The following is a 13,363-nucleotide window of genomic DNA, read 5'->3' as shown; positions in this document are numbered from 1 at the left end:
AAAAGAGAAAAAGAAAAAAAAGAAAAAGCAAATACAGTGTTTGTTTTGTTTTGTTTTTTTTTGTATTAGTTGGTACCTGAATCTGTGCCATACAAGAAGTCAATGGGTTTAACATTGGAGCACTTTGCCTTATGCTATTTGAACATCAGCAATTATAACCTGACATTCTAAGAACCATGACTATTTTATATGTGACTGTGAATTAGCAGTAATTTAGTGAAAACAGCAGCTGTATTTTGGAATAGCGATGCTGAGACAAAATTTATTCCAATATTTATTCAGGATTTCTCAGAACCATCTGTCATCCTGTTCAGCATTATGCCCTATGCCTAATCACTGTAAATTGAAAAATAGAGCCTCCTAGCTGCAGAATAAGATCTATGTATTTAATTGAACGGATTGTTGAAGATTTTACTCTGAATCTAATACAAGTTTAAAAAGAACAAAGATCAAGGCATTATCCAGCCATGGTTATGGGAGCTGGTTGCATTTCACCAGAAGCTCGTGAGCAGTAACCAGCTGCACGTGCAACTCAGTTATCTGTATTTGACTCTTAGATTCTAAATGCATATTTTTAGTTTGCTTATCATTACTAATAAAATTGCAGAAGGTGTAGCTTAAACATCTGCTAATGTTATAATAAACAGGAAGGTAATTACATTTGTAGTTCTTCCCTATCTTGTCAAAAAATGTCCATCTGTCCTTCCATTCAATGCTGTATATTTACAATTTCTTGTACTTACAACAGAGCTGTCTTTAGCTAGCAGTGTTGAGAAGTACTGTTTGCTTCATCAGCCCTTGGCTCTCTATGAGAAGTTCTTGCAAAGAAGAAGCCAACAGAAGCAGATGTTTTTTAATGAAAGCAACTCCATTTTATTCTGTCACTTATAGAGCAATTAAGTGCTACCGATCCAATCAAATACAATGAATATTCAGTACCTCTTTAACATTATCAGCCATGTTATTGAACCAACTGAAAGCATGCCCCTGTGGCACACAAGGATTATAAATAAATCCTTATTACATCCTTTCTTTAAAACTTTTGATAAATGCGTGTTGTAAGGGCATATACAATTTTCCAAGGACTGTATTTTTATAGTCTAATACTTAAGTAGACATATTTCCTCATATACAATTAAAGACTACTCATATAATGCACAGAACAATTTCCAGTGATCTTTCCTCTAATCTGTTTCCAAAATTCTCACTATTAATATCTCTCAGGATTATATAGTGAGAGTTCTCCAGTACTTAATTTAAGCCCACAGAGCAGTCCTGAAGAAATCTTATGTGTTCTTATGAGAGTAAATATATCCTTTCACTTTCTTTTGAATTCCACCAGATCCTTTCAGTAGTATCTGGTCTCTTTTCCAAGGGCTATGCAGTAACAAAGGTCTATTTTTTTATTAGCAGTGCAGGCAGGCAGACCGTGATGGTCCATTTTCTCTTACTGAGTCCAGGAAAAAACATGTTCTCTTTGCTTTGGCCTGCAGGTTCTAACAGATTTGTTTGGTTTACTTTGTTATTATCATCCTAAGAAATAAAAGTGAAGAAGCCTTCTAGCTGCTTCAAATTGGAGTAGTAGATGTCAACCTTTTAGTATCAAGTAAGAAAGAGTTTCATGGTTTCTACTTGTTTCTGCTCTCCATTGCCAAAGAAATGGGGAAATTTAGATCTTATGAGGTTCTTCTGTCATCAGAAGAAAAATAGGAAAGGAGCAAACCAGACGAATAATTGGAGAATCTGGAGATTTTGTTGTACCTGAGGGATTAATGGCCTCCCATGGGGACAAAAGGCTCTGACCACTTGTATACATAGAACAGAAACTATTTATGCACTTCCTTGGCTCGGCTACATTTGCAATGTTTGATTAAACTTTATGTTTTAGGCAAACTCCCATAGTTTTTATACAGTTAAATATCAGTATGTTCATACATTTTTACAGTTAGTAGCAGTACGTCTCCTGTATTTCTCTATTGAAGTTGCAAGAAAATAAAGGAAAGCTTCTTTGTGACCTGTAGGTCACGTGAAAGCGCTGATCTTATATGTATTATGCAAAAACTTGAGCTCTTTTTCTTCTGAATGCCGGGGCTTAATCTGTTGAAGGGCACGTCCTGTGTAGGTGGATGCTTCATGCTCCTCTTGTCAGCTCCTACTCTGTAAACTCTTGGTTTTCATTTCATTTTGCTGACTTTTCTTACCATTCTTTTAATCAGAGAGATTATAGAGGTGACTGTTCTGTAAATACCCGAGATTCATTAACAAGAAGAAAAGCAGAGATAAATGCTTCTCAAATTAAGATTTTCTTTCTTGTTACATTGCTCAGAAGGCTATCTGCTTAAGGTGAGTTTTTTTGGTCTTTTAAAGTCTCCAAAAGATGTTAAGGAAAGCACTGATTGTGATTAAAGAGCTGGCTTCTCTTTTGTAATATGTAGAGGAAATAAATAAAATCAAAATTTTTATTAACTGTAATGACTTCAAAAGTTTATAAAGGTAAGTAAATGGGTTAAGTCCCATTGACTTTCTGCACTGAAGACTGCCAGATTTTTTTCTCTCCAGGCTCTTTTCTTACTCAACAGTGGGCAAAGAGAAAAGTGAAAGTTCTGGAGGACCTTTACTCTGGCAGTTCGTATGTATTATTCATTGGAAGGCATGATTTCTTTGACCTGCAAGTCTCAGATGTCAGGCTATAGAAGGAGGTGCAGTTTGCTGTCATTCTGTAAAGATCATTGTCTGCAGATGCAGAACCTCGTGTGACCTGTTCTTTAGAGACTGCTTGTTGAAATGCTTAGGTAGTAACAATTCTCATTCCTCTTTCCCAGATACTGTTGTGCAGCAGCGTTTTCCTTTCTTAAATCTGCTGTCCCAGAGAACATCCAGCATCACTATGAACAGCAGAGGATCCCTTTGGAGCAGCTGGATCTGGCTGTGATCTGATGTGGAGCAGTGCCCTGTTACCAAATCTTGGCATGTAAGCCCACTACAGAGTAATATCTTCTGATTTTATGACTAGTTCCATCTCCAAATATAAAGGTATTTCTGTTTTAAAAAAAAAAAAAAAAAAAAAAAATACATATGATGTACCCTTTCTGTATTATCAGACTTTAATAGAGCTGACACAGGGTAACTCCTTCACTACAACTGAACCTGACCTCTTTTTCATATCTTCATACCATTTTCAATCTTTATTTCTGTTTTTGAATTTTTGTGTGTCTTTCAAAATGTCTTCCATCAAGTAAAAGGTCATTTTAGAAACTTTGCTGTACAAAAAATGAGATTGATGTATCCTGCTTTTCTTCATAAAGCATGGCTGAAGTGCTTTGACAGGAATTGCAAACATTCAAAACAGTAACAGGCTGCCTTAAGAAAATAAGATCACAGAAAGCTCTTCTGTCCTGAAATCCCTGTCTCCTCTAAGTCAGGGCAGCATGCCATCTCCTTTAGCATGCGGACCAAAGTGTTTCCTGGAAAGAGAGCAGAACGATTATGCTTCAGGTACTTCCTGTAGAGTAGCATAGAAGAAACTCCAGCTGGTTTGGGATGAACTAGTTTGGGTGCTGAGGAAATGGTTTTACTGGGAATGCTTTTCTTGGAAGAGCAAATTATTTCTTGTTAGATTAATTGTATTAGAGCAACTGTGCTGTTACTGGCTCCTGAGCCATCTTAATCTCTCTGTACACTAACTGCAAAAGCCAGCTTTCCTTCTCAGCACTTCATTGTTGTACTGAAGTTATAATCACGTTCTGGTTAGCGATTTGACTTTCTTCTGTCAAGGCACACCTGAACATAGAGCAAAATTTGGAAAACGATTATGCCCTGGTAAAATGAACTTCCTGATTTGGAAAGACTGACCATGATAGAGGTGCTATTCTATGGTCTTGTCCTGTTCTTAGATGGTTTGCACTTACAGTTGCTGAAGTTGCTAGACTGATAAAATTTGGAAGCTAAACATAAGGACAGATAAATGCCTTCTGGAGAGATTTCATCAGGAAATATCTTTTCACGTAATTTTCTTTTGATGAAGGAGGATGGTGGTGTTTCATATGGAATTCTGATTTCTGAACATCTTTCATCTGTTTGATCTGACACTCACCTATGGTCAACCTGTGATTCTTTCCACTAAATGTAAGGGAAAAAATCATCAAGACTAAATACAGGAATTACAGCGTTCAGTCTCATCACCAGGGCAATAAAGCAGAACCATTTCACTGTCTGCCTGCCCCTCCTGTTGCTTTTGATGATGTATGTCCAGTTGGTACCAACACTCTGAGTTTCAGCTGGAATTTCTATCTGGGCTGTTAGCATTTCCAGGATGGATAAGGAAGGACTGAACAAGTGCAGTCCAAACAGATTGGATTTGCTTCTTATCCCTACAAATGGTGGGGCTGTGGCAAGCTGCTGCATTTATGCATGAGAGAGAGAGATGTTGTGCATCACACACATAATGCACCAAAACTGCAAGCAATTTTGCCTGCTGCATTTTCAGAGGAGAAGGGAAGAGGATTTCATTTTAGGTATTCACAGATGAAAAGGTATTCCCAATGCTGTAGCTGTGACTCTCAAGGATTGGCCTGAAAAAATAATTGTTTTTTTTTTCTTTTTGTTCACTGTATAGGTAGATGTGGACCTTTTTTTCCCAAATTAGGATCCAAATTTTTACATCTTCAGAGATATACAGGACTTCCAAAGCTGGAGTTGTCTTTGTGAAATACATGTGTAGTACAATAGTAAGTACAATAATATGAAGCAGGATATGCATTATTTCTGTAGTTAAAGGTGTTAATGTATTCTCATAGAGTTTTATTAAATGAAGTAAGAAATTAATGGCAAATAATTGTTATGTTTTGTAATGCAGTATGTTGTGTTTGGAGTAGTTGGGTGGAAGAAAGCACTTTTATTTAAGGCAGCTCTCAGGTACAAAACCATCTTACCAGAGATGCAGACCAAAAATCTCAAAAGCAACAGAAACCTTTGCTGTTATTAAAAGGAAGGAAGTGAACACATTTCAGTACCTGCAAGTAGTCAGACAGAGAGTGGTGTGGAGGACTTGATCTCCAGTAGGTTTTTGAGCCTGGTCTCAGACTTCAGCTCACTTGTTTGAAAGTCTGTTTTATGATAGCACTGTCACATCAGCCAGATTTTTATTAAAAAGGAAGAAGCAAAAGCAGTATCTCATGAGGCTTTCAGGTTGGCATCTCTGCAATTATCACACGCTTTTATTACATAAACACTGAGCAAAGAGTGATAACTCAGCAAACACCTTTTATTTTCCATATTGCTTCTGATTAGTTTCTTGTTTTGATATTGAATGTTACCTTTACCAGCTTTGTACTTCCGAAAGGAAAGAAAGCATTGGAAAGTATAAAGAGGCACAAGTTAATTTGATGCTGTCACCTATTTTCTACCTTGCCGTATTTCATTCTTTTATTATCTCCATCCACATGTATTTAATTTTGTTTTTTCCCTGGGCAAATAGTAAAATCTACTTTTTCAAACCCAGGTGTACCCATAGAATATGCTACCATGTCCCTGATTTTTGTGATCATTCTGTTTCCTGGGAGTTACTTGGGGTTTTTGTTTTTCTCAAGGAGAAGGGAAACATTTATTCCTCTTGCCAAGTAGGGAAAACCTAATTACCTTGTTGAACAACCACCTGAATGGTAGTTTACAAGTACTGTTCTATGAGCATGTTTTATCAGCTCTCACCTCTTGACTAACACTGCAAGAATGGCAACAGAGAGTTTTATGATTTGTGTTTTCAGTTGGCAATAGAAGTAAAGTAAGAGTGATTTGTCACTTCTTTGGAAGTGCTATTGCAAGCTGTTTATAGGTTCAAGAAGAGATCACTGCACAGATGGCGATGTCTGTATGCAAAACCAGAATTCATTTTTGTAACAGGTGACTTTCATACTGTCTATTTCAGGTTGGTAAGTACCTGAATTGGGAATCAGTAGATTCTCAAGAAAGTGTTTCTGAATATTAAGTCAGCACTTTCTCTCCCATCTGTCAGTATGAGCAGCTATGGTCTTGTCTTAGGAGCCTCAAAAAAGAATTCAACAATTTGCTTAGTATTTACATATAAATCATTTATTTTAAAGATTCTGTTTCACAAAAGTATAAGTTTGTTCTTCAGAACATCAGCCACAAATTCTTGTCTTCATAAGCTAGCCTTCATAGTAACGCTATACTTTTTTTTCTTTTGCATAGAATATGAAAGAACATTAATTCTTCACCTGAATTGTAATAACTTCAATTTACAAATGTTGGGCTAAAATGAATGGATACTTTTCCTCAGATTAGTTCCAAGATCAGGTATGTCATTGCATTTTATTGTTTTTCCTTTCTTCTTTTCCTCCCTCCACACCTTTCTCCCCTCTCCCCTTTCTTTCTTACAGCACCGCAGTTCAATTATTACTGAAAATTTACAGGCTCCTTTTTCCCTAAATAATCAAATAAAGCAAATCAAATAAGCCAGAAAAAATCAGAAATATGCCTGGCAGACAGCTAGCCTACTAGTTTTCTTGTGTAATTGAATAATATTTATCAAATAAGCTTTGCATATACTGGAAAAAACAAGAAAAATTACAGACAATTAAAATACTTATGCCTGTTTTTCATTAGGTATCCACTGTCTTGAAAAGGTAAATGTGCATTAACACTTCAAGAGGAAAATACACAATTTCCTAAATGTTTTTGTGACAAACGCTTCTCTCAAGGTATATTTTGCTAGCATGATAAAAATAGCAGTAATTTTATTCTGTTTCCAGTTTATTTCTCTTTATATGTCCAGGATACCATCAATGTATCTCTGTGAAAAGAGTTTTTATCAGTAACTGCAGCATCTGGCATCACCCTCGTGATTGAACAAAGAAATGAAATGCTGTGGGCGGTCAGAAGGGCTACCAATGCTGGTGGGTAAGGACATCTGCACAAAAATAGACTCTTGCTTTCCCATCTGTCATTTGCTAATCAAAATGGTTTACTCCAGTCTTTGGAAGTTGGTGAATTTGGACTCTGCTGAAGGTCACACGAAGTGTTTCATCATCGAAGTCCCAACACAAGAAACCCTTACTTAAAAAAAAGCTATGTTTTGATGGATTGCTCAGTTACAAGATGATATTCTGTGAAAAGAGTGGTCCCCTGTAGGAACCAGTAAATTACTTTTAAGATTGTAGATGGTTTTTTGAATTAGGAACAACAGGTGGTTGAGCAAAGGTGGTCCCACAGAAAGATGGGAAGAGAAAGTTTCTGCTGGTAGGCTGCTCCCTAGACTCAGGAAAACCACATCAAAAATTTTCTTTCTCAAAATTGGGAAGAAGAGAGGAGCAGGATATTATTTATTTTGCTTACCAACATGCAAGCAGTGGCATGTGAGCCCAGCAGTTGGGAAAGCACCACCTCTTCAATGCAGCTAGTGGACATTAGGGTGCAAACTTTAATGTGACTTGAACTACTGGTTCTTATGTAAGTACCCACATGTCAGACCTTGCCTGATTTATGGCACAGGGATTGCACAAGGCTCTGTTCTATTCTCTATAATGCAGAGATGATCTGAGGACATTTTTAATGATGTCTGTTCAATACAGGTAACTCTTGCATCAAAGTAAATTCCAAAAACATCCCAAAACGAGCTCAATATATTTCAGTATTCTTAATATTTAGCTGGTGTGGCTGATAGTCTGCACCCATTTCCCGCAGAACCTTGTCAAAAATATTTGCTCAGTTCACATAAATGTAGTTTCCATTCAAGAATTTCTGCTGGCAATTGATATTCTGGCCCAGTGTATTAGCTTGTTTCTACCTGGAGCCCTGCTGAGTGGGACTCATGGCTGTTGGTTGCTATAGGTTGCTATTAGAACAGTCTAACAGTTTTGTAAGTCAGTAGTTATTTTCACTGAGAAATTCAACTCAAATATGAAATGAGACTTAGCTAAAGGTGGAGGATGATGATGGGTTATGAAATGTGGCACCTGAAAAGCTTCTAGTTCATAATTTTTCAAGTCTTGTGTATTAAAATTAAAATAGCATCTATTTTAGTCCTACCAGCAAACAGCTTGCCAGTAAATACTTGCTGAAATTCTGGGTGTTTCAAGAGCCAAATCTGGCCATAAGCAGCAGGAAGAAATCACTGTAAAATGCAGGGAAGACAGAGCAGGTGCTTCTGCTGTATTGTTTAGCAGGAGACACCCAAATGCATTGCAGAAGCCTGACCGTGCTGCAAGGTGAACTGAGATAGGTGTTTTTCATCTTTTTCTACTTGAAGAACCAAAATGCCTTATTTTTGGACTGGGTCACCCCAGTGACAACATCCCAGGAACAACCCGTTCCCCACTGTTCCACACTGTCACCTCCATAAGATGAACAGACTGATAACTGTCCCATCTGTTAAAGGACATTTATGCCTTTGATTTGATTCTATGAATGACTGTTTTTTCATCCTTATATTCATTTACCACACGAGTGAGACTGCAAGAATCAATGATAGCTTTTCAAAATACTTCTGCAGAATGTTCCTGTTGACTAAATTTTGTTAGTTGTTCACCTTGTCATAAAGTAAATCTCCTTGTTAATGGAAAAACCATTACCGTAAAGTTAAAAGAGCTTATTTTGTGCTGTGCTAAGATTGCACTGAATTGCATCTCTGGAATAAAGCACAGATGTGGTTTCAGATTTTAGACTGTGACTGTTAAAAATGCCGTGTTTTCCCTGGCCCCTTTTTCATTTGTAACCCAAGTACAAGAAGACAGCTAATGACAAAATGCTGGAAGGTCCACCATTAACTGCACAGGCAGCAGTGACTTGCCTCGTATTACCTAGCTCTCTTCACTGCACAGATCTGATAGTTCCTGCGTGCACAATGCGAGCAATTACTGGAGTTGTTGAACTCTAAGAAAAATGCTTGTCTTCTGAAATGGCAGCTCTGCCTTCTGGTCTGAAGCCCAGCTGTTAGAAATAGGCAGATCATTTTCTGTTCTCCGATTTCTCTCATAACAGAAATCTTGATCTTGGTTTCAGAAATTGTTACCATATCTTTAAAGCGCATCACATTTATCTGTCAGATATCACTGCGTGGTCTACAGATAGAAAATGACATTTGTAGTTTATATAAATGGAATTTACTCATTTTAAGTATATTTATGGTTAGCTTGCTTGCTTGATTTGCTTTTTATTCCTGCATTAACTCTTATTTGAAGAATGTATGTGATATTTAGGGAAATTTTAATGATTTCAAAACCATTTCAATATTTAGATGCATCTAAAATATTCTTTATTAGCCTTCTGTGGGTGAAGACCTTTAAAATGCAATTGGTGTCAGCCACAATGCCTTGTGAGTCATTCTGGGCTATTAAGAAGCATACTAATCATTTCTCAAGCCAGCACTTTTAAAACAAAGTCCTAATTCATGGACTATTTGGAAAATGTTAAATAGCAGAATAGTCCTCATCAGCAGACTAATCCCACAGTAAGCAAAGTGGATTACAGACAAAGTCTGTAGGCACATCTATGTATCCTTATCACTTTGTTTTCTGCACTCTGCTCTACTGTGCAGTCTGGTTCCTCAGCCAGTCTTCATATTGAATTTTGCTGAAGTAGTTATAATAGTTATATAATTATTTATAACAGTAAATATTAACTCTGCAGTTCATGAAATCGTTCATAAATGTACTTCCATCACCTGGCTAAAGGATGCAGCCCCAGTGCCTTGGGCTCAGATAATACTTCAGAAAAGTGTGCATGCTGTTAATGCTCGTTTTTTAAAGTGAAAAGCAGCAACACAAAAAGAGGGAGATTGTCAGAATCAGACAGAGGAGCACCACTGTCCTCAAGGTGATACAAACAGATTTCTCCATTCCTCTCTCTGGATTCCATCGCTATCTAGACTGCAGGTCAGATGCTGACTTACTCTGCCTCTGGTTGATCTGTCATCTGCTGTTGTACCTGCTCTTGAGAGCATATTTTCTTGCCAGCAATAGCTGTCACTGAAGTTTTCCTTTTATCCTGTAGTTACGTCTCGAAGAATTAGGGACATTTTAATAACTGGTACGATGTTTCCTAGAAACACTTTTTATTTATGGTTACACTTACACAGTTACACAGTTTGTATGAATGCTATACAAAAGATGCTACCAAAAAAGCCAACAATTTGATGTTTTTTGGACTTTCCCAATCAATTTTTCAATGTGTTGTGGCTGTTAAGGAATTCGGCCCCCTGCCCTCCTGCCTTTCACCCTCAGAAATACCTTCAACTCCTCAGAAATGTACTTGTGGCAAAGCAGACAGAATGCTTAAATAATGCTTCTGGACATTTTTCCAGCTGCTCTGTGGGTTCATCTTCGTAACCCACACAGTGAGGTTCATTGTAACCCACCCGCACCATAGCTGTTCCAGGGATGTAGGTACGTGTGGATTCTATCAGAACATCGGGGTACTCTCTGTAACAGTGTTTGGCTATTTATCACGTAATATGGAAACGTTTCATTTCAATTAAACATCAAGATATAAGACTTCTAGGGAGATTGCGTCACAGATCAAAATTAATGAAGTAATTTTAACAGGAAAGAATTAAAACGTAGATATTTGCAGCAAACATGCATTGGGTGAAGTAGGAAAACTATTGTTGTGCAAAGCTTGGCTTTGTGTAAGTGCTTTTCTAACACAGAACTTGTCAACAGAAAAATAAGCAGAAAACTGTTCTTTATGTGCTCTTTGCTATTGACTGCATCATGAGGATGTAGACTGTATTATTTATTCCAAACAATGACCAGTATTTAGAGTCTAAAAGGGGACATAAAGCATGGGAAAAGTTTCTCAAGGGTAACAAAGTGTTTTTCAAATAGTGTTAATGCCAACCTGTCTGTATTTTGGCACATTTAACTTCCTGTTGCAATGGTACGACTGAGCCTAAGTAGCTACAAAACTCAAATATAAGGAAGGAGTGTCACATGCCAGCAAGTTCTAACTTTCAAAATACAATATTTCTTCATCTGCAGTTGGCAAAAGCAACCAATAGCCATGAAAGGGCTGTAGCTCAGTGAGGAATTAGAGGGCTCTAAAGTCAGCTTCCACTTCCAAACTAACATTTATCCTTGTTGACACAGTATATGAAAATACAGTAATAATCAAGTAGTGCTGTGGGCCTCATTCCCTCTAGCTGGAGGCACTGTTGGAATGCTATTAGTATCTCATCTGATAAGTCTGAAACCAGCTCATAGAAAAGTTCCATTTGTATTTTAAAATGTCCAATTATGCCAGTATTTCTGTGATTAATACACAATAGGGCTGTTTACACAAATGAGAAATGTTCTACATTTCGAGCCCTCCTTTTAATACAGATTTGGTTCACTGCTTACGTTTTCAAGCAGGCACCCGCAGTTGATCTGACTCAGAGAAACAGTAATAGATGGCAGGAGGAAGGAGAAAAGGATCCTGCTCCTCATAACCCCTGCTGGCAACTGTGACATGTGGGCTTCCTGAGCTGAGGAGGATTTCTATGTAGTGAGACCTGATGTTTTCATTAGCATTAGTTTTCATTAACTTTTCTAACCACTTTTAAACCTGTCCAGGCTTTATATAGTTTACAGATTCGTGGCTTGATAATCAATTTCTTGTGGTGCAGGAAATCCATCATTTCCTCTTTGTGATTTTCTCTGTCTTCATCATGTTCCCAGTCCCTTTTTCCAGTGCAAAAGATAAAAGACCTTTTGCATATGTGTGTCTTTTACCTTTGTTCATCTCAGCCGTTGGTACTTTTATTGTTATTCCTTGTGTGTTTGTGGGGAAGCAGTATTCCAGTACAGATGGATTCAGGGAGTTAAGGTCCTTATTTTGTTTCTGGTGAGCTCTGAAATCCTTCCAATGTTTAGACTACTACCTAGCATAAAGTTGCTATTAGTAAAAAATAAAAAGTAATTCCAAGATTTTTGCAAGTTTCACTCTGTTATCAGTGCTAAAACCCCAAGCACACTGCTTGGAAATTATTGATGTAGAACTTAGTCTGCCATTTTACTGACTGTTTTTATTCAGTGTTGTGAAATCTTTTTCCAAGACTGTGCTGGTTACTTCCAATTTCACTCTTCCATTTCAGGTTAGAGGACAAACCAGCTCCCCTTTCCATGTGCACTCTTCCACATCAGTTATGCAAATACTAGAGCAGCCCCATCAATGATCTGGGGTGGGGGATTCTGGTAACTGATAGGCAAGTTTTAAAGCCAATGGAGGGGTAGGGTTGCCTTCACCAGAGCAACAGTGTCTTGAGAAGCCCAGAAACAACACAAGTTTAGGTTACAGGCTGGTATGCAAATGTTCTAATGATGAACTTTTGATGACTGCAGTCAATTTCTGTAATTAAATCAGAACAGCTAAAAACCTTAAGGGGAGACAGAAGACTGCTATTGAGATGAATGCAATCTTACAGAACAGTGAAATGTCTAAATGCTACTTGCATTCAGTGCTAGCTGCCTATCAGGCTCTCCTTATCCAACACAGGCTAAGACAGAGTCCTGTGCAAGAAGCAACAGTTTTTCATGTGTGGAGGAACCAAAGGTGAACACATTCATGAGCAGGGCTGGGGTTGTGCTGCTGTGCCAGTGGTGTTTGCCAATAGCTTGACAACAAAGTGTCACAAGAGAGGTACTAGAAAACTCAACAGCTGGCTCCGAATTGCTCAGCTGCTCTGAATGATACCTATAGACACTTACTTTGTGCTTGAGCTCTCCTTTTCACATTTTGTTACCGGGTCTTATACATTTTTGTCTACCCTGTGCTTGCATTTGGAAAGCATAGCTGCTGCTCTGCCCAAAACCTGGCTTAAGACAGGGTAGTTCAAACTGCTGTAAAGCACACAAGATTATTTGATTTTTTTGCTTTAAGAATAGAGCCGGAGAAAATAGCTTTAACAATATAGAAGGTGATGGAAGCCTCTGGAAAGATCAGTGCAAAGGAAATATAAGTATCACTTCTATGGAAATATAATTACACTGAATGTTCCTTATTTGTTCCAGGAGCAGCGCAACTGGGTGTGATGGAGCAAAAGGCGTTTGTGACTGATGTGAGCGAGGTAGGCAGCTCTGCACTAGGAAAGGCATTGTCACAGAAACAATCTGCATAAGGTAAGTGCAGCCTAATGTGCTGCACAGAAAACAATCTCTTTTAGTTACTTCTTACTATCATTCTAAGCATGGAGATCACGCTATGAATGCCCTCTTAAAAGAGCCCCAAGGCCTGTGCCAAAGCAATCTGATAAGAACTAGAGGTTTGGCAGTGCACAGCAAGGAGTTTTGAGATAGCATGAGAAGACTTAGCAGAGTTGCAGCCAGTTCCCCACACAGCTCCTTGTGCCTTGCTCTGCAACAGCCGAAGCATT

The 13,363-nt window shown here is 38.0% G+C and overlaps 1 long non-coding RNA gene across 5 annotated transcripts in view; it reads left to right on the top strand.

The window, feature by feature from the left end:
* The window catches only part of LOC125695404 (uncharacterized), a 45,360-nt gene that overhangs the window by 27,167 nt on the left and 4,830 nt on the right, over positions 1–13,363 (top strand). For 4 of the 5 annotated variants that reach the window (XR_007377943.1, XR_007377944.1, XR_007377942.1 and 1 more), the window contains 3 exons: positions 2,823–2,971; positions 4,616–4,727; positions 6,208–11,091. This is a non-coding gene — a long non-coding RNA (uncharacterized LOC125695404). Of the gene's footprint in view, positions 1–2,822; positions 2,972–4,615; positions 4,728–6,207; positions 13,110–13,363 lie in introns of those variants that run through there. The other variant, XR_007377945.1, reaches the window with a different exon arrangement.

Source organism: Lagopus muta, chromosome 6 (assembly GCF_023343835.1).
Source record: "Lagopus muta isolate bLagMut1 chromosome 6, bLagMut1 primary, whole genome shotgun sequence".
NCBI classification, from domain to species: domain Eukaryota; kingdom Metazoa; phylum Chordata; class Aves; order Galliformes; family Phasianidae; genus Lagopus; species Lagopus muta.
This window is presented reverse-complemented; position numbering and strand designations above follow the sequence as displayed.